The following is a 19506-nucleotide window of genomic DNA, read 5'->3' as shown; positions in this document are numbered from 1 at the left end:
GCCTTCATCACTGCCTCAGAAATGGCCTCTTTGGGTGTGTTTAGGGGCCCTAAAATAAAAAACCAAGGATCTCTTGCTTTGCAGTTGAAGAAGGGGGCATAGATTAGTTCAGCCTGTAGTTACTGTTTAAATGCCTTTCCTGAATGATCTCAGATAAAATGAAAAGGCAGTGAAATCAGCCAGCCAGCCCCACTAAGTATACAGGGACTCTGATCTGGAATAAAAAAACATGTGGTGTCTTCTCTCCTGGAAGCCCCTGAGGTCAGCCTTGTCTTCTGCCCATGGCACTCAGGGGATACAAAAAATACTGCCACAGCAAGGGAGTGAAGGCAGCTAACGTGATGGGAGACAAGATTAGATATAAAACAGAAATACTGCCTTTCCAGAGAGAGAAAATTGTTAATACAAATGAACAGCTGTTTGGGAAGAAAACATTATTTCCCAAACCCAGACAAAGCTCTATTTATTACATTTCAGAGACACTTAAATTATAGTGTCTGAAAGCTATCTTATCATGAGTATATGTGACACCTAAATTATCCCAAAATCTGAAAGGTTAAGCCACAATAAAGGCTTTACTGTGAGAAAGACACACAGAGAGAAAGTTCCTTTTTTTCCTCAAAGGAGCAGGTGAATAAATTCAGTGTGTAGCAGAACCAAAGGAGTACTGAATCCCAGCACCAAACTTTCTGGAAATCCAATAGAATATCAAATTCAAACTTCATTCCAAGATGCTAATGTATGCTATTTAAAAATCTAAATGTGTATTCACTATTCCCAGTGGTCTGTTCATATTCTTGTGTTCACAAGGGTTCTCCTGGCACTCGGCTGCTCCCAGTTCCAGCCCTGCCCCAGGTGCTCCACAGAAGTCCTGGAATGTTCTCTGGAACATGCTCACAGTGCTAGGCCAGTCCTGTTATGGGAGCTGCTAGATGTGGCATCAACTCTGACCCTCCCGAGGCTCACCAACACCTTTCCCACTGACTAGCTGTGTTTGACCACCTGGGGGCATCTCTGGAAAGTAGACTGTCACACCCTGGTAAAAAATTCTGGTTAAGAGAGAGAGAAAAAAATTTATATTTACTTGGGTCTAGGGAATGTTGTACAGTGGACCACGTGGCCAGATTAGGAGACAAAATCCACAACTGCCTGTGATGCTCTTCAGTCTCGTGCTCCCTTACCTCGGGGTGACTTGAACTCCAATGCCAAGGGGCCACCCACTATCTTCATCACCCTGTGTGAGCACAGTTGCTTCTCTCCTTCTTCCAGTGTCTTGCTTTGTTCTACCTTACTTCTGACGCACCTCGTGGGGTGCTGTACAGCTTAGTGAGTTAGCGAAGGCTTGAGATTCCTCGAACGAGAGGTGTTATGGTGTTATGTAAATACACAGTATTATTTTGTCTTTATTCCAGCATTACTGGTTTGAAATAGTTCAGTGTGTGTAAATATGTTTAATAATGTGTATTAATTAGATTTTTTTAGTAATTCCCTGGCATCCCAGTTAACTAAGTTGTAGCAGGCTCACTTGTACAGTCAACTATTAAGTATAGTCTCAAATAACTATCCACTGGTCTTTGTCCCACTCAAAGCAAATTCTAGTGAAGTGAATATCTACTCAGTGCTTGTAATCGTTTACCTGAAGACAAGACCGAATCACTACGTTGTGACCTCCTGTGGAAATAAAGAGGCAGGTTCACAACAGAGCCACCAGCTCAATCCAGAGAATGGGAATGTGTGTGCAAGTTCCCTGTAAACAATTAGTATGACCAAAAAGCCCAAGTGTACAATATTCAGAAGAAAAAAAAAATAGTTTAAGTACCACCAATACCACTACCCCTTTAAAATGAAATTTCCAAAAATAAATATTACTCAGAAGATCAAGTGTTTGTCAGGGCCATGTTAACTCTTGCTAGCCACTTTTGTTGCCTCCATGAATATCATTGTGTCCAACCAGGTCAGCAATGTTGGGTCAAGAGGATCTGACCATGGCAACCCAACTTGCTTTACAAGGTTCTGAATAAAGGGTTATTTCTATCCTTCTCTCTAGACAACAGCCACCTACACCTACTCAATTTCATAGGAACACTGAGAGTTCACACGATTATACAGACAGGTATTTCCAGGAGATACTGCTTTTTAAATATCTTGTGTGGGCATGTGCCCATGTGGCAGAGTGGTCTCATTATCTTCCCCATCACAGATGGCAGAGAGTACCTCCCATGCAAATGGAGTCAAAAGCACAGGCTCTAGAATTATCATAAAGATGGGGAGAAGGTGTCAATGAATTACTGAAAAACTCACAAAACTCATCATATGCTGAGTTAAATGAGTAATGTTACCATAGAGAACATGTTTTGTTATGTATATTATTTTCTCCCTCCCAAGTTAAAAATCTGCTCAGAGACCCACACTGTGATTGGATTTTGCTATAGGGGCATTATAAGAAGTGCTTGAGTCTTGGCTGGACAGCCATGGGAACACTCCCTGCTAGCTGACTGAGCCACCAGGAGGCATAGAACCATGCCTCAACATTGGGAACATAAAGAGGTCAGACAGAAATCACGTGCTGCTTCTTATCTTGGGTCTTAACTCTAAAATTATCTTCTAGGGGCGCCTGGGTGGCTCACTTGTTTAGGCATCCAACCCTTGGTATTGGTTCAGGTAGTGATCTTGGGGTTGTGGGATCGAGCCCCATGTCGGCCTCCATGCTCAGTGCAGAGTCTGCTTGTCCATCTCCCTCTGCTCTTCCTTCCACTCTCTCTCTCTCTCAAATAAAATAATTTAAAAAAATAAAATAAATAAAATGATCTTTCAAAGTGTGGAATCCAAAGAATATGGTTAGAAAAAGTGGGGTCTTTTTTTGTTTTTGTTTTTCTCTCTGCATGCACTGTGTTCTCTTTAGGAATCAAGAATCACTCCTCTACAAAACCTTATCTGATCTCCCCCTACCTGTTCCTTCTTCTGAGTTCCTCTTTATGGCTTTTACTGCAGAGCATTGTAACTGTCTCCAGCACTAAGAGGCTGGTTCTTATGGGTATCCACAATGTCCAGCACAGAGCCTACCAAAGGTAGGTGTTGAACAAAAGAAGGAATTGCAATGCTGGCATCATAGATTGTGCTTATAAAGCACCTACTGGCCTGAAATCAGATAGCACCACAGTATAAATTCAAAGATTTGCTCTACATAGAGAGCTTTCAAAGAAACCTCAGCAAAAGCTACCATTTCCACATTCAGTTGAAGTAGAGTTAGTTTCATCTGTGGAAGTCATGTTGCTTTTGCTTTCTGAAGAATGTGGGTTTTTTTTTTTCCCCCTAAAAGAAAACCAGATGAAAGAAAGGGCAATGCCTTGGTGCAGAGAAGGCCTTGGGGACTTTCTAGGAAAACAATTTCATTGGCAGCAGCTGGAGATTCAGCAGCACTATGATTTTGCTAAAGCTGTTTAAATACCATACACACTATAGATGCTCATGTTTTCTAGCTGACCAAGAGGCAGGGACTTTACCACAACGTGAAGAAAAGACCACAACATTCATCTGTTTAACATACATTTACCAAACACTTCCAATGTCCTCTCTACTGGGTACTGAGAAATGGGGGAGAACCAGACCGATAGGATTTCACTCCAAGGAAGTCATGTGGTTGTTAACAAGATCCATATTTGTGGGAATTTTGCAAAGATGCTTTGAGAAAAACCTCACTGTGCTAGGAGAAAAACCTCACTGGTGGAAAGGAGGCAAGTTAAATCTAACCTCCTCTGATTGAGATTAAGAAATCATAGAGTGATGTCATTGAGGTGACGTGATTCAGTTAGATTTGTTTAAACAGAATTCAAATGCATTTTTTGAGCTCCAGTTACAGTGGCTACCCAAATATATTGGATACCAGCCCCTCCCCTCACAGAGGTCACCGCACCTCTACAAAGACCTTTGCACATGGGTAAGGAAGGCAACAAACAGGTGTGCGAGCTGAGGGCCCAGGGGCAGGTGAGTAGTCTTTGACTTCAGAAGACAAATTCATTCAAGAAAGTTTCTCCATTAACTCCACAGCATTGTGTGTTACTGATAAACAACAATAACATAAAGGCACCACAGTACATTTACAGGCACCAATAACCCTGAAATAGAATAGGATGGAAATAAAATGTACTAACTGATAACAAAGGTTTCAGTGCAATCAGTTTCAAAACACCGCAGAATAGTAATGTAGTGCAAATCTGACTGGATGTGCCAAGAGAGAAAATGTTTCCCATCGATGCAGATTTTTTGGAGACTAAGAAAATGGACTTCTAAAGCCTCACAAGGACTCTGCTAGTCATGCCACAGACAGAAGGAACTGCTAACTCCTGAAGCCACACTGCAGGATTAAAACAAAGACTGCAGAGATGCTGCTTTCCCCAACCAGCATGCACGGGATGGCGAGGCCAGGGACACCGTTCAGAGTGCATAAGGGAACTGGCATGCTGACCCACTGTACTTTCTCTTTGATCAACCTTATATTTGACTGTATTTTAGTAAATTATCCATGTAGTTGTATTTTGACAGCTCTCTTTACAGCAGTAAAACAAAATGTGTGCATCGCAAATGGCAAAGATTCAAATTTCAGCTATGTTTATCCAAAATAGCACTGAACTGCTTCTGTACTTATGCTATACTGCCTACAGCTTTACGGAAGGGAAGACAGATGGGATGAATTTAGCAGGGAAACAGCTGTGGCTTGAAGAAGAGACAAGCAAAAGTTTTGCTATCAGGCTTCATTATGTATCAAGGTACCAGTAAAATGTGTATCCGTAAGGCAGCCAAAAAAGTGTTTTTCATTTGACTAGTGATAATTACCCTTTCTCAACAGCTGACAATGTTCTAAGTGGCATTAAATAGGTATAATAATTAAGCAATAAGATACAACAGGCAGTGCCCTACTGGGAATCATGGTTCCCCTCAGGTGAGCTGGAAGGCGCAGGCAAACGGCCGCTGACTTCAACCACCTGAGAGATGCAGCAAGCCCCACAAATGGCTGGCAGAAGTGCACACAAATAGGAAACGGGAGTAAGAACTCCCAGGCAAGACTGGACGTTGGGAGCTTATCAGCGTGACGGTGACATCACTGAGAGAAAGTTATGCACTCACCCCCAGCCTTGTCCCCCCACTCTTAATGATCAACATGCGCCCTTGGCACTTTGCCCCCACTGGACCCATGATTCCTCAAGCTGTGGAAATGGAGGTTTGGGCTGCTTATCCTCCAAAACATCTTTGCCTGTGTTAAAATGTCCAATTAGATGTTCCCCAAGACTGGGCTGTGTCAACTGTCAGTGAAGAGGAAATTTCCAGGCTTCACAGTGGTGAGGTGGTGATCAGTCACTTTGCCAGTTAAGCACTCTGGTGGACCATTCCTGGCTGCTACTGATTCCAACCTCACGTGTACCCTCAGGGAAAACTGATAGTTGCGCTGCTGCAAATCATAGAGACACTCTTATTCAATAGTGCTCACTGCACAAACTCTGCATTTAAAGGAAGAAACCATGCATTTTGTGGAAAAAAAAATTGTGTCTCTTTATTTTGCCTTAAGTAGAGGCCTCTAATTGGATGAACAAAAAAGAGAAAACATATATACATTTATATTTCATATATGCACATGATTAACACCTGATAAACTGCTCAATTAAAGTTTTTTTTATAAATCTAGTTTGGGTCTTGCTGATGAATAACACCCTTCTGCTCCACCCAGATCCATAACATTCATACTCCACTCAGATCCATAACATTAATACTCCACTGTAACAGAAAGGAGCCACACACAGCCTAAAAATGGAACAAACATACTGCAACAGATAGGCAATACTCTCCCTGAGTGGTAAGATGTGGAAAGCATTAACATGTTCAAAAACATGTGCGAACAGATGAGAAACTCACTGCCTTCCTGAGTATATCAGCATTGCCTTCTATTCACACTTGGGCAAGGGGTTGTCCTTTTTTTTTCTTTGACATACACCTATTGTCCCCAGGTAGCCTTTTTGTAAGGTTCCTCCACTTTTCCAGTGACTTTTGTTCCTGGCAACACTTCTCAGAATCTACCTGACTGCGTCTTGACAAGTCCCCCGAGAGTCACTGCTTCTCTAGGTCCACTGGTACCATCATCCCCTTTAGAGGAAGAAAGACAGTGTGGTGTAGCGAGCACGCAGGCTCTGGAGTCAGGCAAACCTCTTGTAGGGCACTGAGTGTCATGTCACAGTAAATTGTCATACTTAGCAACGACGTTTTTTATTATGGGGAGAAAAGATTTTACTAAATTGCCCTTCCTGCCATTCCTTTATTTTAAATTATCATTACTCTTCATTTCCTTCTCACTATTCATCAATCTCAAGTTAAGGTAACAGAAACATATTTGAGAGGGTGACTGTTTTAGGCTTTCTACCCACATTTTATCCCACTGATCGGCATGTCAGGTTTTCACATGGAGACACAGGATACTCAGGTGTAAGATATGTGTACAACACTTACGTCATGTATGTTGGGACTCCAGATACTGATTGGATGCTGCTGTGGGACCACAGTCATGGTTTAGTGCCAGGATAGCAGCTCAGAAAACATAAAATAATACCATATTTGATTGGTACCACAGCAAGAACTCTTTAAAAATTGGTAGCATGCAGAGCACCTGGGTGGCTTAGTCAGTTAAGCATCTGACTTTTCATTTACTCAGGTCATAATCTCAGAGTCGTGAGATCGAGCCCCATATTCACTGCGGAGTCTGCTTAAGATTCTCTCTCTCCCTCTCCCTCTGCCCCTCCCTGCAGGTTTGCTCTATCAAATAAGTAAATAAATCTTTAAAAATCAATCAGTCAATAGATAAATAAATAAATATTGGTATGATGGGAGCTAAAATATTCCTAAGATTCTTCACATCTGCATCCCTTCTTCATAGACATGGGAGCAATGCTGCATGGGTTCAACTTCCACCTCTGTCCTGTAGTAGCTGTGTGACTCCACTGTGCCTCAGTTTCCTCAGTAGTACTTGCCTCATAGGGTTGATGTAAGAATTAGACATGTTAATAAAGGTAAGTACTTAAAACAAAGACAATACTATCTAAAGTTAGCTGCTGCTATAATAATTCTTTTTTTAAAGATTTCATTTATTTATTTGAGGGAGAAAAAGAGAGCAAGCAGGGGGAGGAGCATAAGGAGAGGGACAAGCAGACTCTACGCTGAGTGTGGAGCCTGACACAGGGCCTGATTCCATGACCCTGAGATCGTAACCTGAGCCAAAATCAAGAGTTGGACACTCAAGTGACTGAGCCACTCAGGTGCCCCAGCTGCTGCTATAATAATGATAATAATTGTAATGATAATTTACTACATATTTATTACGTGTTATATAATTATGTAGTATGTAATAATTATCATTACTGTGAGGTGTGTCAGAAAATTTGTACATGGTAGCAACAGGTTTAGTACAATGTATAATGGCTATCAAACCACAAAAACTGGGAGTCAAGAAGTCTGGAACCAAGAACCCTTAAGGCATGAAATGAGAGTACAGACAGGGTCCTGGGCCCATAAGGCTGAAGGTGTGGATGAATTACTCTTATAGCAAAGATCGTAAGATCATCATCTTGAATGACCAGATTTCTTTGTAAGAAGTATGCTCCTAGAATTAGTGACTTGCTCAGACACAAAGTCAAGATCAAATTGAACTGTGTCTTGTACCTCTTGAGACCTCATATCAGGATGGATCCTGAAGGTTCCTACAGAGACATCTCTATCCATACCAGGATGCTTAATTATATTTCTGACACAGAGAGATATGGTAGATATTGCAGCCAAAAAGAGAAGAAAGCACATGCCAGTCCAGCAGCAATGCTGGCTCAGTGCAAGTCAACAAAGTCTCGGTCTCTTGCTTTCCTCATGTTGTAAGTGATGATAACCACCCTTGATAACCACTTAACTGAGGGGATGGAGAGTGCCAAATGAAATTCATAAAGCATGCATGAGGTTGCAATCATACAAACACAGAAATGATCTTTCAAGAATCAATTCTGAGTGACTTCAATCAATACATTAATGACAAAAGCTTTCTAAAACTAATGAAACATTAAACTTAAGATACTGTACTTTGACATCAACCACCAACAGTACAAATGTCATGTTTGCACAAGGACTGCCACCAGCAAAAAGTTTGGAAATAAATATACTGCATTTAAAAAAAAACATTTCTCAATGCACAATGTCAGTCAACAATGGTGGGAAGCCATTATGAAAATGGAGACTGATGCACCAGGCAAAGCCAAGGCATTTCTACTTAAAGGGTAGATTCTTTCCCTCTATTTTCTGCATGGCTGCTTTATTACATTTAAAAAGAAAGAACTGTGCCTTGGATGCAAAACCAACTCTGAAACAATGTGGACATTTACATGAGTTATCTCTAGTTTTGTGATAATTTTCATTGTGATTGGACAGAGAGAATGAAACTTCCTTCGTTTCTCCAGGATCAACACAAGAGACACAGGCTAAACTTGAATATCCACAGGATTCTTTGCATAAAGAAAAATTAGGAAATAATCAATAAGCCAATTGTGATAAAGCAGGACACCCATTTATTACTCCAAGCACTAATGTTTCTAGCATGCGAGATGAATACCTCTAATTCCTGCATCCATTTTCATTTTTGGAAGTTCATCTCTGTATATTCTGTGACAATCTGCTCCCCTAGAATTTGGAATTTGAATAGAGCAGATTTGGTTGCTTTTTTTTTTCCCCAGATGAATGCACAAAGACCCTTAAAAAACAAATGTTCTTTAGAAGACAGCACGATGAGGGTATTTCACATTTATTAAAAATACAGCATCCACCAAAAGACCTTCAGGCTGAGCTCTGGCCACACCCCTCCCCCAGGCCAATCCCACAATAGGAAGTTAAATAAAAGCATAATAAAAGGTCCAGGAAAAAGCACAATGAGAAAGAGGGAATAAAGATGGAAGACTGCCCCCTCAAAATAAAAAGAAAAGAAAGAAAGAACCTCCCTCTCACCAAAGACAAAAGGTAAACTACTTTCCCTGGCCCCACCTCCCCTTTTTAATGCTGGGAGTGACCCACTCTGACCTAGGTATATTAGAATAAAAATAAAGGCGAAAAGACTGATTTTCCTTATGTGTTTGCATGAAAAGAATCACAGGCACAGCTAACAGCTCACTCTAATGTCTTCTAAGAAATCTTTTTCCAAAGCAGATTCTTCCACACTGCCTTCATTATAACTGAGGCATCCATTTTTTAAAAATACTTTTTCTTTTGCCACTGTCTGCCCAAATTTGTCCTGACTCTACTGCAGGCTCTGTGAACAAATCCCCTAAGATGCACCTCCCCACACACATCTTTTAGCTTTCAATAACCCGAATGGCCCAGTGAACACATGACCTGCACTGCATGACCCAGACCAGCTCCAGAACTGTAAGGGAAGGAATTTCCTCACTGGCAAGGGCAGGATCAAGGATGAAGACAGAACCTAACCCATCTTCTCACACCTAATTACATCAGGCTTTTCCTTTCAGTTGACCAACACAAGAAGAGGAAGGAGAGGCAAGACTTTCCATCAAGACAAACTCTACAAGCTGCTGCATGCCCTGGATGAGTTGGAGGACACACAAAACTTGGCTGGTGAAGACCAGAGGGGAGGCTAGTGCTCCGAGCTCCCCCTGCGTGCCCCCTTCCCCGCTAGGGGAAGGTAATCATTCCACTCCTCCAGTCTCTGAAAATGCATGCCTTGGGCTCAGAGCCCATTGTGACCCATGTTTGTTCCCTTAGGGCCCAGGATAAGTGCCCTAACAAATCCTGGGAGAAACATGAAATGGCTGGTTTGTTGGGTCACATCCTCAAATGTACTCTGCCCTTGAAATGTGGCACAGAGGGTTCTAACCAACTGAATCACAGTTTATAAGCATTCCGAGGAAAATTTACTACAAGGATTCTGTTGCTAAGTGAGGAATGACCACTTAACTAATCCATTTTGGAAATTTGGATTTAATATACCGGGTTTGCCTAGAGCGAGATATAGTGACACCAGCTTGGCTTTCTATCAAGCTGAATTTGGAGTAGACATTTTGATTTAGGGTCATTTATTAAATTCCAGAGCCTCCGGTTTCTTAGCCCAATTGAGTGTGATCAAGATAGATTGAAGCAAAGCAATTATATGTTTAGCAGTTGGCCCACTTTTCCACATGAGGAGAGAAAAAGACTGCAAAATTGCCTAGGAAAGTTTTTGTTGCAGCTTTTAAAACCTTATATTCCTTCATTCTGAAATACAAAGATTCCCTTCTTTTAATACTGTTGTACTTTTCTTTAAAATTGTGCCCTCAGTTTTTCTTATTTTATGCATTGTAACATTTTTATTAAAAGCAGTATACATAACCTTAAAATTAATACTGATTTGGGTTATGGAAACTAAAATGAACGCTGTTACAAAGTTAATCTATTCTACCTCCCCCAGGAAATTTTCTCGGACCAGCAGACACCCGCACTGTGAGCGGCACATCTGGTGCACTTACTGAAATCCTAACCACACAGATGGTCTCATCCGGCTGCTGTGTCGCTCACTGTGCAAGACACGGGAGCCAGTAGTGAGCTCTTCTCTCCAGCTGCTCAGCACCCAGTGGAGACAGGCCGATGTAACCGGGAGACAGTGCAGGTTACAGGTGGAGCATGCTTTTAGAAACCTCAATGATTTCATAATGTGACCTCTGATAAAAACTTTTGACCAAACCTGGTCGGGTTTCTCTGAGCCTCCTTCTCAACTCGGCTTTGACTTTGGGCTTCAGGGTCTGCCCTTGTCAGGCCTGCATTGCCCAGAATATTGTCTGATATTTGATCAACTTTGACATCTGATCAGAATTCCTCCTCCTCTTACCATTCTCCAGCTGGTATATGTTCACCCTGCCTGCTTTCAGGAAGAATCCTCTCTCGGGCTGCTTTAGCCAGAACCCCCTTTTGCCATCTTTCCATCCACGGATTCCCCTGCACCCACTCCATCCTGCTCCTCACCTATAGAACCCCACTCTCTCTTCCAATTTGAAATTGAGGCTACTTCTATATTATGGTCTCTCCTCCTGCCCCCAATTTGCAATAGGTCCTGAATACAATTGTTCTTACTGCCTTAACTCCTGTCAGGCTCTGATTTTTTCCTTGACACCTCCCCAAGCCACACTCTGCTCCTCTGGAGAACAAGCCCATGACTATCAATAGTAATAATAAATGAAATAATAATATATTACGCTTAGCTAGAGCCAAATCCATATTAGCCACCCCCTAAAATGCTACCTCTTTTCTTATTCATACTTCAGCTATGCTTCCTAATACCCCAGTGGGATACGTAGACCATAATGTCCTGGACTTCAGGGCAGGAAGATATGCACTTGGAGAAGATGCATTACCTGTACAGTCCCAAGATGACCCCATGTTAAGGAGGCCTTTCCACCCCAATGACAGTGTAGCCTGTCAACAGAAAACTTAATTTTTTATCCTGTGACAATTAGTTCTCAGGTGTTCTGCTCAGGCTGTACGTCTCAGACCCATTGTCTCAAAGGGAAGACAATACTAATAATCCATCTTGCACAGCGTATATGAAAAAGAAGTATCTATTTCATGTTTTAAAGGTCATTGAATATATAACAGCTAGATAGTTGAAGCAAAATACCATATTCATCAGTGAAATAGGAAAGTTTAGCAGCATTCATCTGTTCTCATTTTAAATTTACCACAGTATGTAAATGAGAGGATTTAAAAAAGCACCAAGCAAAAATCTGAGCTAGGTGCGAATGAAAAGCACAATCAGAAGCAAATTTGTGAGCTTGAAGTGCAGGAGTTTGCCAAATGGGCTGGTGCTTAGATTTTACTACTAATCTGAGTTTATATAAAGCCAATAGAAAGATCCCAATTATTGTTAAATACCCAGAGTAGAAATTTGCTGCTAAACTGCTGTATAGTATCGGTCTCAGGTTGGCTTTTGTAAACATCTTATTTTATGTACTGAAATTATCACAGGAATACCACACACAAAGCTGAACTTTAAACACAGTCCTAGTCACACATACAAAAAAAATGTCTGAAGAAAATATACAAAATACAATTCGGATTAGAGATGGAATTGCCTGATTTTAAAAATATTTCGTTAGTTGAGAGAATCTGCTTAACCAGAAACAGCAGTTATTCTACCCACTTAACATCTCAAAATATAATTGACGGCAAAATGAGATAATCTGATCATTCTCTGCAGGAGTTCCTTAGGTTTAGAACATACATCCGCAGTATCAGACATTCATACCGCATCAGTAATTGCACAAGGGTGAGTTTGGGACTCATGTTTTTGTAGATCTTGGTGGGCCAGTATGTCACCTTGAGACTTCAGCCCACTGTTTAAACAATACCCAGTCTGGTTTCTATAGAATGAACTACCTTCAAACACAAAATGAACCATATTACATGAAGCCAAAGGGAAAGCAAAACTCAAAAGCCTTGTACCTTCTGTAACCTAAGAGTTAGGAGTCAGGAGGTCTGGGTGTTCCTACTGTGCTAATCCTATAGACTTGGCCTGGGGCCCTGAGCCTACCAAGGAGTGGAATTTAGAGACAGAAAGAGCCTAGGCAACCACAGGGTCCAGCCTGAGAGACAAGGAGACAGACCCCAATGCAGGTGCTGATGGAATGCTGTTCCACAACAGTCAATTCTGTGACAGCATTGAGCATAAAGCCCAGGTTGACTTTCCAGAGTCTCCTGATGCTTGTGATTACCTTTACCTCTTTTCTTAAGTAACATCATGACATTTATTCAACTCTGAAAAATGGGGATAGTAAAAGAAAGGTCTTTTCTACCTCATAATGTTGAATCACTGGAAATGTTTCACTTTCTGAGTGCCCCACTATGTTTCAGGCACTGTTCTAGGCAGTAGGAGACTGGTGATGAGCAAGACAGACAAGTCTCAACTCATGGCACCGACATTCCAGGCAAGGAAACTAAACAGAGTAAGTATGGAGAATGGGGGGAGGTCAGGAATTCTTTGATGTTTTTGAGAGTCTGACTGAGGATCAGACCTAGAACCTTGCCTGGCATAATGCAGGCACTCAAAAACTAACTGGATCTGATTCCCAGAAAAGAAATGCATAAACATTAGATTTTTGCATCCATTTTTGGAAGATTCACTTAATCTTTGGATTTCAGCTTAAGAATTTCATTGCAGGGGTGCCTGGGTGACTCAGTCGATTGGGCGGTCTGCCTTGGGCTCAGATCATGGTCCTGGGGTCCTCGGATCCAGCCTTGAGAGCCCACTTCTCCCTCTGCCCCTCCCCCTCCACTTATATGATCGCTCTCTCATCTCTCTCAAATGAATAAATAATAACTTAAAAAAAAAAAAGGACTCTTGTTACAGAGGGAAGGGAGAAGAGGTCTATGACGGTGATGAAGCTAGGGGCGGGGAAGGAAACCAGGAGGAAAACATGATGAAAACAGATCATTATAAGGCAAAGATACAAGTGCTGGACAAGAAATCAAAAGGGCAAAATGAACAAACAGAGGGAGGAAGCTAACCATGCTTGGAAGGGGTTAGTCAGGGAGGGTTTCTGAGAAAAAGGAGCAGAGCCTTGTCTTTAAAATTTTTTCTACTGTTTCCATTTCCTTTTACAAAGTAACACTGCTCAGTGCAGGAAACTTACAAATTCTTGGAAAACTGAAGAAAATACACCAATAACCCCAGTGCTTAGAAACAGCTAAGTAAACTATGACACTCCTAGGTGTGCACATGTATGTGCCTGTGTGTGTGTTTGTGTAACAGGATGGGCAACAATGTACTGGGTGTTTGGGTGAAACAATTTGATAATCTGAGAAGATTCCAGAGGTACTGCTGAAGTTCTGTGCTCATGAGCTGGCCTCCTATGCAGTTTCTTAAACTCTGGGTCATGAGCCACTAGTAGATCATAAAATAAAAAAAAAATATGGATTGCAGTCTACAGTGAAGGTAAGTACTATTTTATTAAACTTTCTTTTGCTGTATGTGTATGGGTGTGAGGTTTTTACTCCAGATGCAGGCTCCTTGAATGTATGTGCTGGGGCCAATTTGGATTATTTTCCATAACAGAGGGGTAAGGAATTAGCATTCTCAGGGTGTGACAAAGCAAAGACTGGGAGTGATAAGGAGAGAAAAAGCCAGAGAGAAGACACAGGTGCCTGAGTGGAAATACAGTCTTGAAAGGACTTTGAAAGAGAGAACCATATCAATGGAGACTGATAGGTTGCTTCTACGGGATGTGTGGTATGAATGCCCATCATCTTCTTTCTTATAATATCCTCTACAGTAACACCCATGCTGATCAGCAGTGCTTTGTGCATATGAAGCCTTTTGGGGAACTCAGAGAGATGCCGAGTTCCACATATGAGTTGGCACAGAGCAAAAATTGAGTCCACATGTGTGGGATATAAAAGCTAGAGTGTGAAGAAGATATTTTGGGTATATATCTGTATCTATTTTTTTTGGCAAAAATGAAATCATATAAGATATACTACTTTTATCCTATTTCCCCTTGCAGATATGGAGATATTTTGAACATCTGTCATGTCAATAAGCACTTTTCTATGAATAAGTGACTTTATTGGCATTTTAGAGTTCCATTGTAGGGAATTTATGTAAGCCGTTTATGTAACTAATCTTCTAATATTGGACATTTTGATTACTTAATATTTTGATTTGATTATTTTAATGCTCTTCTCCTAGAAATAATATACTGCTTAGAGTTATAATCAGTAGGGCTGGCCAAAGAAAAGTATCTTTGCTTATTACAGTATATATACTTTATTATCTATTTAGGTGTCTGTCCTATAAAGGAGGACCCTTTTACCAAGCACCAAGGACAGTACCAGGTGTACGGTCGGTGTACTGCAGGGAACAGGGAGCAGCCTGGCTGGAAGGTGAAGGACGACTATACATTTGAAATGTTGGGAATTAGTAAATCAGCTACAATCTCTCTTCTGATACAATTCTTGACACTCATTTCTTGGGATTTAAAGTGCTTCCTGTAAAAACTACAAATCTAGTGTGAATAGTCATAGAAATATACGTAAATCTGAAAATAAAAATTAGACTTGTGTTAGGGAAAATTAAAGCCAAATGGAAATATGACCAACAACTGTCATTTTAAAAGTCATTAGCTTTTCAGGCCTCCTGTAGGTTCATTCCCAGAGAAATAAAAAAATGTCACTGGGGGGGTACTTGGGTGGCTCAGTTTGTTAAACGTCTGACTCCTGATTTTAGCTCAGGTCATGAGATCGAGCACCATGTCAGGCCCCATGTTGTGTGTGGAACCTGTTTAGGATTCTCTCTCCCTCTGCCCTTCCCCCAGTCGTGTATATGCACACATACTCTCTCAAATAAAAATTAATTAATTTTTAAAAACCCACTGGGATTTAGACCAAAGAAATAGGTACTAATAGTAATAGTCATGAGCAATATTATTTGATTCTTGATTTCTCTACACTTCTCATATCCCATCAACAGCTACTTTACCTCCTAAATATTTCTCTAATCTATCCCTCCTCTTCATCTCTATCACAGGCACCAATCATTTCCTGTCTTGTTTCCCTACTAGGCTCCCTGAAATCCACCCTTCAGGCTACCACTAGTGTGAACTATTTGAAATGCAAACCCACTATTGTGCCCTATTTACCACTCTTCATTGGTTCCCTAATACCTATGGGAAGCAGAGACAGGTAGGTCTCTGGCATGGATCTCCAGTGCATTCCTGCTTCTTCCCACCTTCCAACATGGCCCTGTGTGTTGTTGCTATTCCATATGACATCACTTCTCTCTCCAGGTTTCCTCTCTGCCTGGCATGAGACTTCCCTCTAAAGTTAAGTCGTGGAGGTGCCTAGGAGGCACAGTCAGTTAAGCGTCCAACTCTTGGTTTCCGCTCAGGTCATGGACTCAGGGTCATGAGATCCAGCCCCACAAGGGGCTCTGAACTCAACACGGAGTCTGCTTAAGACTTTCTTTGCCTCTCCGTCTGTGCCCCCCTGAGCTCGTTCTCTCTCTCTAAAATAAATAAATAAGTCTTTAAAAAAAATAAATTTAAGTTTTGGTGTTCCTTCTTCCAGAAAGTCTTCCAACATCTCCCAGACCAGATTTGTATCTCTCTTCAGTGTTCCTATGCAGGTACACAGTCATCTCTACCAAAGTCTTTACTACATGGGGCCTATGGAGCTAGAGTAGGACTTCATACCTCTTTCTCCAGAGAACAGAAGTCAGGGATCATTTAATTTATTTTGTAGATCTCCATGGCCTGTAGTTCCTATCATGTAACAGGTATTCACATTCCTTTGTCTGGTTTTTGTTGTTGCTATTGCTGTTGCTGCTTTGGATGGACCAAATCATATTATAGCTTAAAGGTTGAAAAACGTAAAAGGTTGAAAAACTGCCTAATAAAAGCCAAGTGAGTTCCAATCCTAAAAGGCTAATGGAAAGAAACGAGGGCACATATGCAATCAGTATATATTAATACTAAGCATCAGCTAACAGCTTTTAAGTTAAAAGAGTTGCAGTTCCTGGAGGATTATTCATTAATTCACATAGTTTTATACACTTGAATGTCCAAGATTGGAGACTTCACAATCTGACAACAGGAGAGGATGTACAATGCCATGAATGCAGTGCTCCAAGTGCTGGAAAACAGAAGCATGGGAGAGAAGAGGAGGGGGTGCCTAACTAGGGAGGATTAAGCAAGAATGGTCCTCAGTGAGAGCTCAGAGTTTCCATTAGCCTCACCAACCCAACCTTCCATGTAGTAGTTCTCATGTGAGATATCTAGAGAGCAAGCCCAAACACATTTTGCAGCCTTTCCTTGGGGTCATTTACTCTTCATGCTCAAGAGAGGGAGATCTGGAGCCAAAATGGGAGCATGTACCCCAGCAGGGGGTGAAGTGCGGGAGGGAGGAAGGGCCCTGCCTGGGCTGCTCACCTACACTCGCTCAGGCCTTCCTGTTCTAGCAAAAAGCTAGAGGAGCCCAGGACTCTCTCTCTGATCCAGCCAGGCCCTGCAGGAGACAACCCTGCAGCTGAACATGGTGGCATAATTCAAAATAACTATGAATGCAAGACTGATGGCCTTATCTTTTAAGGGCCATGTGGAAAAACTGGAGCGCTCCAGACACAGGTCACAGAAATGATTATTTTAAAGTGGGAGACATAACAGAAGTTGAGTATATTCGGTTGGAGCAAGAAATGATAACCTCTTTCCAAGGATCAGCTTTCCAAGGATTGTTCTGCCTGGCCATGTAAAACAAGAAAAATTTTCCCTTCCCTCGATTCTATATTATCTCCATTGCCTGTGATACAGCAATCACTAGCATTATGTAAAACGTCAAATTTGGCTGATTAAAAAAAAAAAACCTCTCACCAGATTTGCAAGTTAACAATCATTCTTTAATATATCAGGCCACTGGGGAAACTGAAGGCTTGGAAAATATATAACTCATTCCAAACGACTGTCATAAAATTTGTAAAGTCAAAGACATTTACGTAACTGCTAACAACCCTAACCAGCAGCTCCATTAAACATGACCTCCAAACCTTAAGAAGCAACTAATAACACAACGAGTAGTTCAATGGCTTGAATAGAGTGAGGGAGCTCTTCCTGTTTTAATGAGACCAAAGCATATTAAATGGTTGTGATTGATATTTATCGAGTGTTTACTGGATACCCATCATTACACAATAAAACTTTAGATTTGTATTACTTAATGATAGTCATTAAAAACACAGATATTGAAGATTTTTTTCCAAATGTTAGGATATAGATAAGAGGTTATAAAGTATTTTTTAAAAGTTGTACATACACATAAATTCTGCTTTTAACTCATTATTTTTCCCCCCTTCTACAGTTCTGGCAGACTGAAAAAGGTGAACTTGAAGATAAAAACCATTAACAATTCACTGAGTGAGTATCCTGTAAGTGCCTGGCATTGGGCTACATGCATAAGAAACAAAAATGACCAGGATATAGGCCCTGCTCTCAAGGAACTCCTGTCTAACAAGTCAGACATTCAAAGAATAACTATGACGTCCTGTGCCCTTGATCAAAGTGTGGTTTGAACAAGTGTTGAAGAATGTGGACAGTGAGTTAAGGAAGGCTTCCCTGAGATGACAACTGACCTGACTCTTCAGAAACAAGAAGTCTCTAGGCCGAGAAAGAAAAGGTATTTCAGACTTCAAGAAACATAGGCAAGAACATCTGGCCTGTGTGTTCTCCAAGACCAGGGTTCAGCCCCCTGCATCTTTCACCCCGAAGCCTGCCACAGGTCCCTGCTACCACAGTTGACAATCAGGAATTATCCTAAGTGTGTATATATAAACACCGAATGAACAAATTAATAACGAAATGAACACAAATCTTTCTGTAGATTCTCAGAAATGATTCTAGATCCCTGAGAAGGAAGAACATAAACAAAAAGTCCTTTTTGAGAGCCTTTGGACTGAGAAAAAGATGTTTACTCTTCTTGCTCATCACAGCCACGTCGGCAGTGATGGAGATATGCAAGTCCTCCTATTTCTCATGAAATCCATTCCACAACACAGTCTTGGGTCATCACACCTCAAAGTTCACCTGCAGCTAAAAGACCTGCTGTTTGGCAGTGCCTGTGTATGCTGTAGCCATGAGCAGTTCTTCCTGCCTGTGAGAGAGAGAGCATGGACCTGGTGATCATACCACACCATAGAGTACAAAGAAAATGCAGTGAAAGTAAAGCCCAGAGCTGGAACACAGTGGTGAAGGGATGAACGATGATCACAGAGCCATGAGAAACCATGTGATCCTCTGGGAGGTGCCACATGGTCACTTCTCTGCTTAGACAGGCGATCTGTCTCCTGCAGGGCAGCCTATAGCCCTTCATGCCCTATCTGTACACCCTTGGCTGTAAAGTTTTAAAGTATTACAGATATTCTTATTTATATTATTATTTCAATGAAAGCTAACTTAAACTTTAAAAATATCTAATGATTTCTAAGATTTTCAAGGCAATTTTAATATACTAATGTATATCTTGCGGCTCCAAAGAGTGGGTAGACTTTACGCAAAATGTCCCAAATTAAATCCTGTAAGGCTTTTCTCAAAGACCATTTTGTGGAACTGATTGTTCATAAAATACATAGGGAAAAATGCTGTCCCATCCCTTTGGGCCACAACAAAGGTAGCAAGGCAGTAAAGAGGCAGCTATATTGTATCATTTTTTTGGTGTGTGAAGCAGCTGTGTGCTATAATCACCATTTTGGCAAATACTATGATCTAAAAAAGGAAAAATGGATGGATGCTTGGACAAAAAAAAAAAAGATAAAAAAGATAAGTAGAAAAATTATATTCACCCAATTTAGAACAGAGGTTAGTTGTTCATTACTTGTTGGTTTCTTCGTTCATCATTATTCTAGGAAAGGGACTTTATGCATTTATAGTACCCAGGCATAGGTTCTCAATCCAAGAATTTATCTAAACC

General features: G+C 41.1%; 1 protein-coding gene and 1 long non-coding RNA gene across 10 annotated transcripts in view; one reads left to right on the top strand and one right to left on the bottom strand.

Moving 5' to 3' along the window:
- SDCCAG8 (SHH signaling and ciliogenesis regulator SDCCAG8) overlaps positions 1–19506 on the bottom strand; it is a 236206-nt gene that overhangs the window by 30338 nt on the left and 186362 nt on the right. The window lies entirely within an intron of this gene.
- Positions 10481–14937, top strand: LOC119872541. The gene is made up of 3 exons (XR_005362218.1): positions 10481–10679; positions 12910–13001; positions 14837–14937. It is a non-coding gene; the product is annotated as an uncharacterized LOC119872541 (long non-coding RNA).

Source organism: Canis lupus, chromosome 7 (genome assembly GCF_011100685.1).
Source record: "Canis lupus familiaris isolate Mischka breed German Shepherd chromosome 7, alternate assembly UU_Cfam_GSD_1.0, whole genome shotgun sequence".
Taxonomy (NCBI): Eukaryota; Metazoa; Chordata; class Mammalia; order Carnivora; family Canidae; genus Canis; species Canis lupus.
This window is presented reverse-complemented; position numbering and strand designations above follow the sequence as displayed.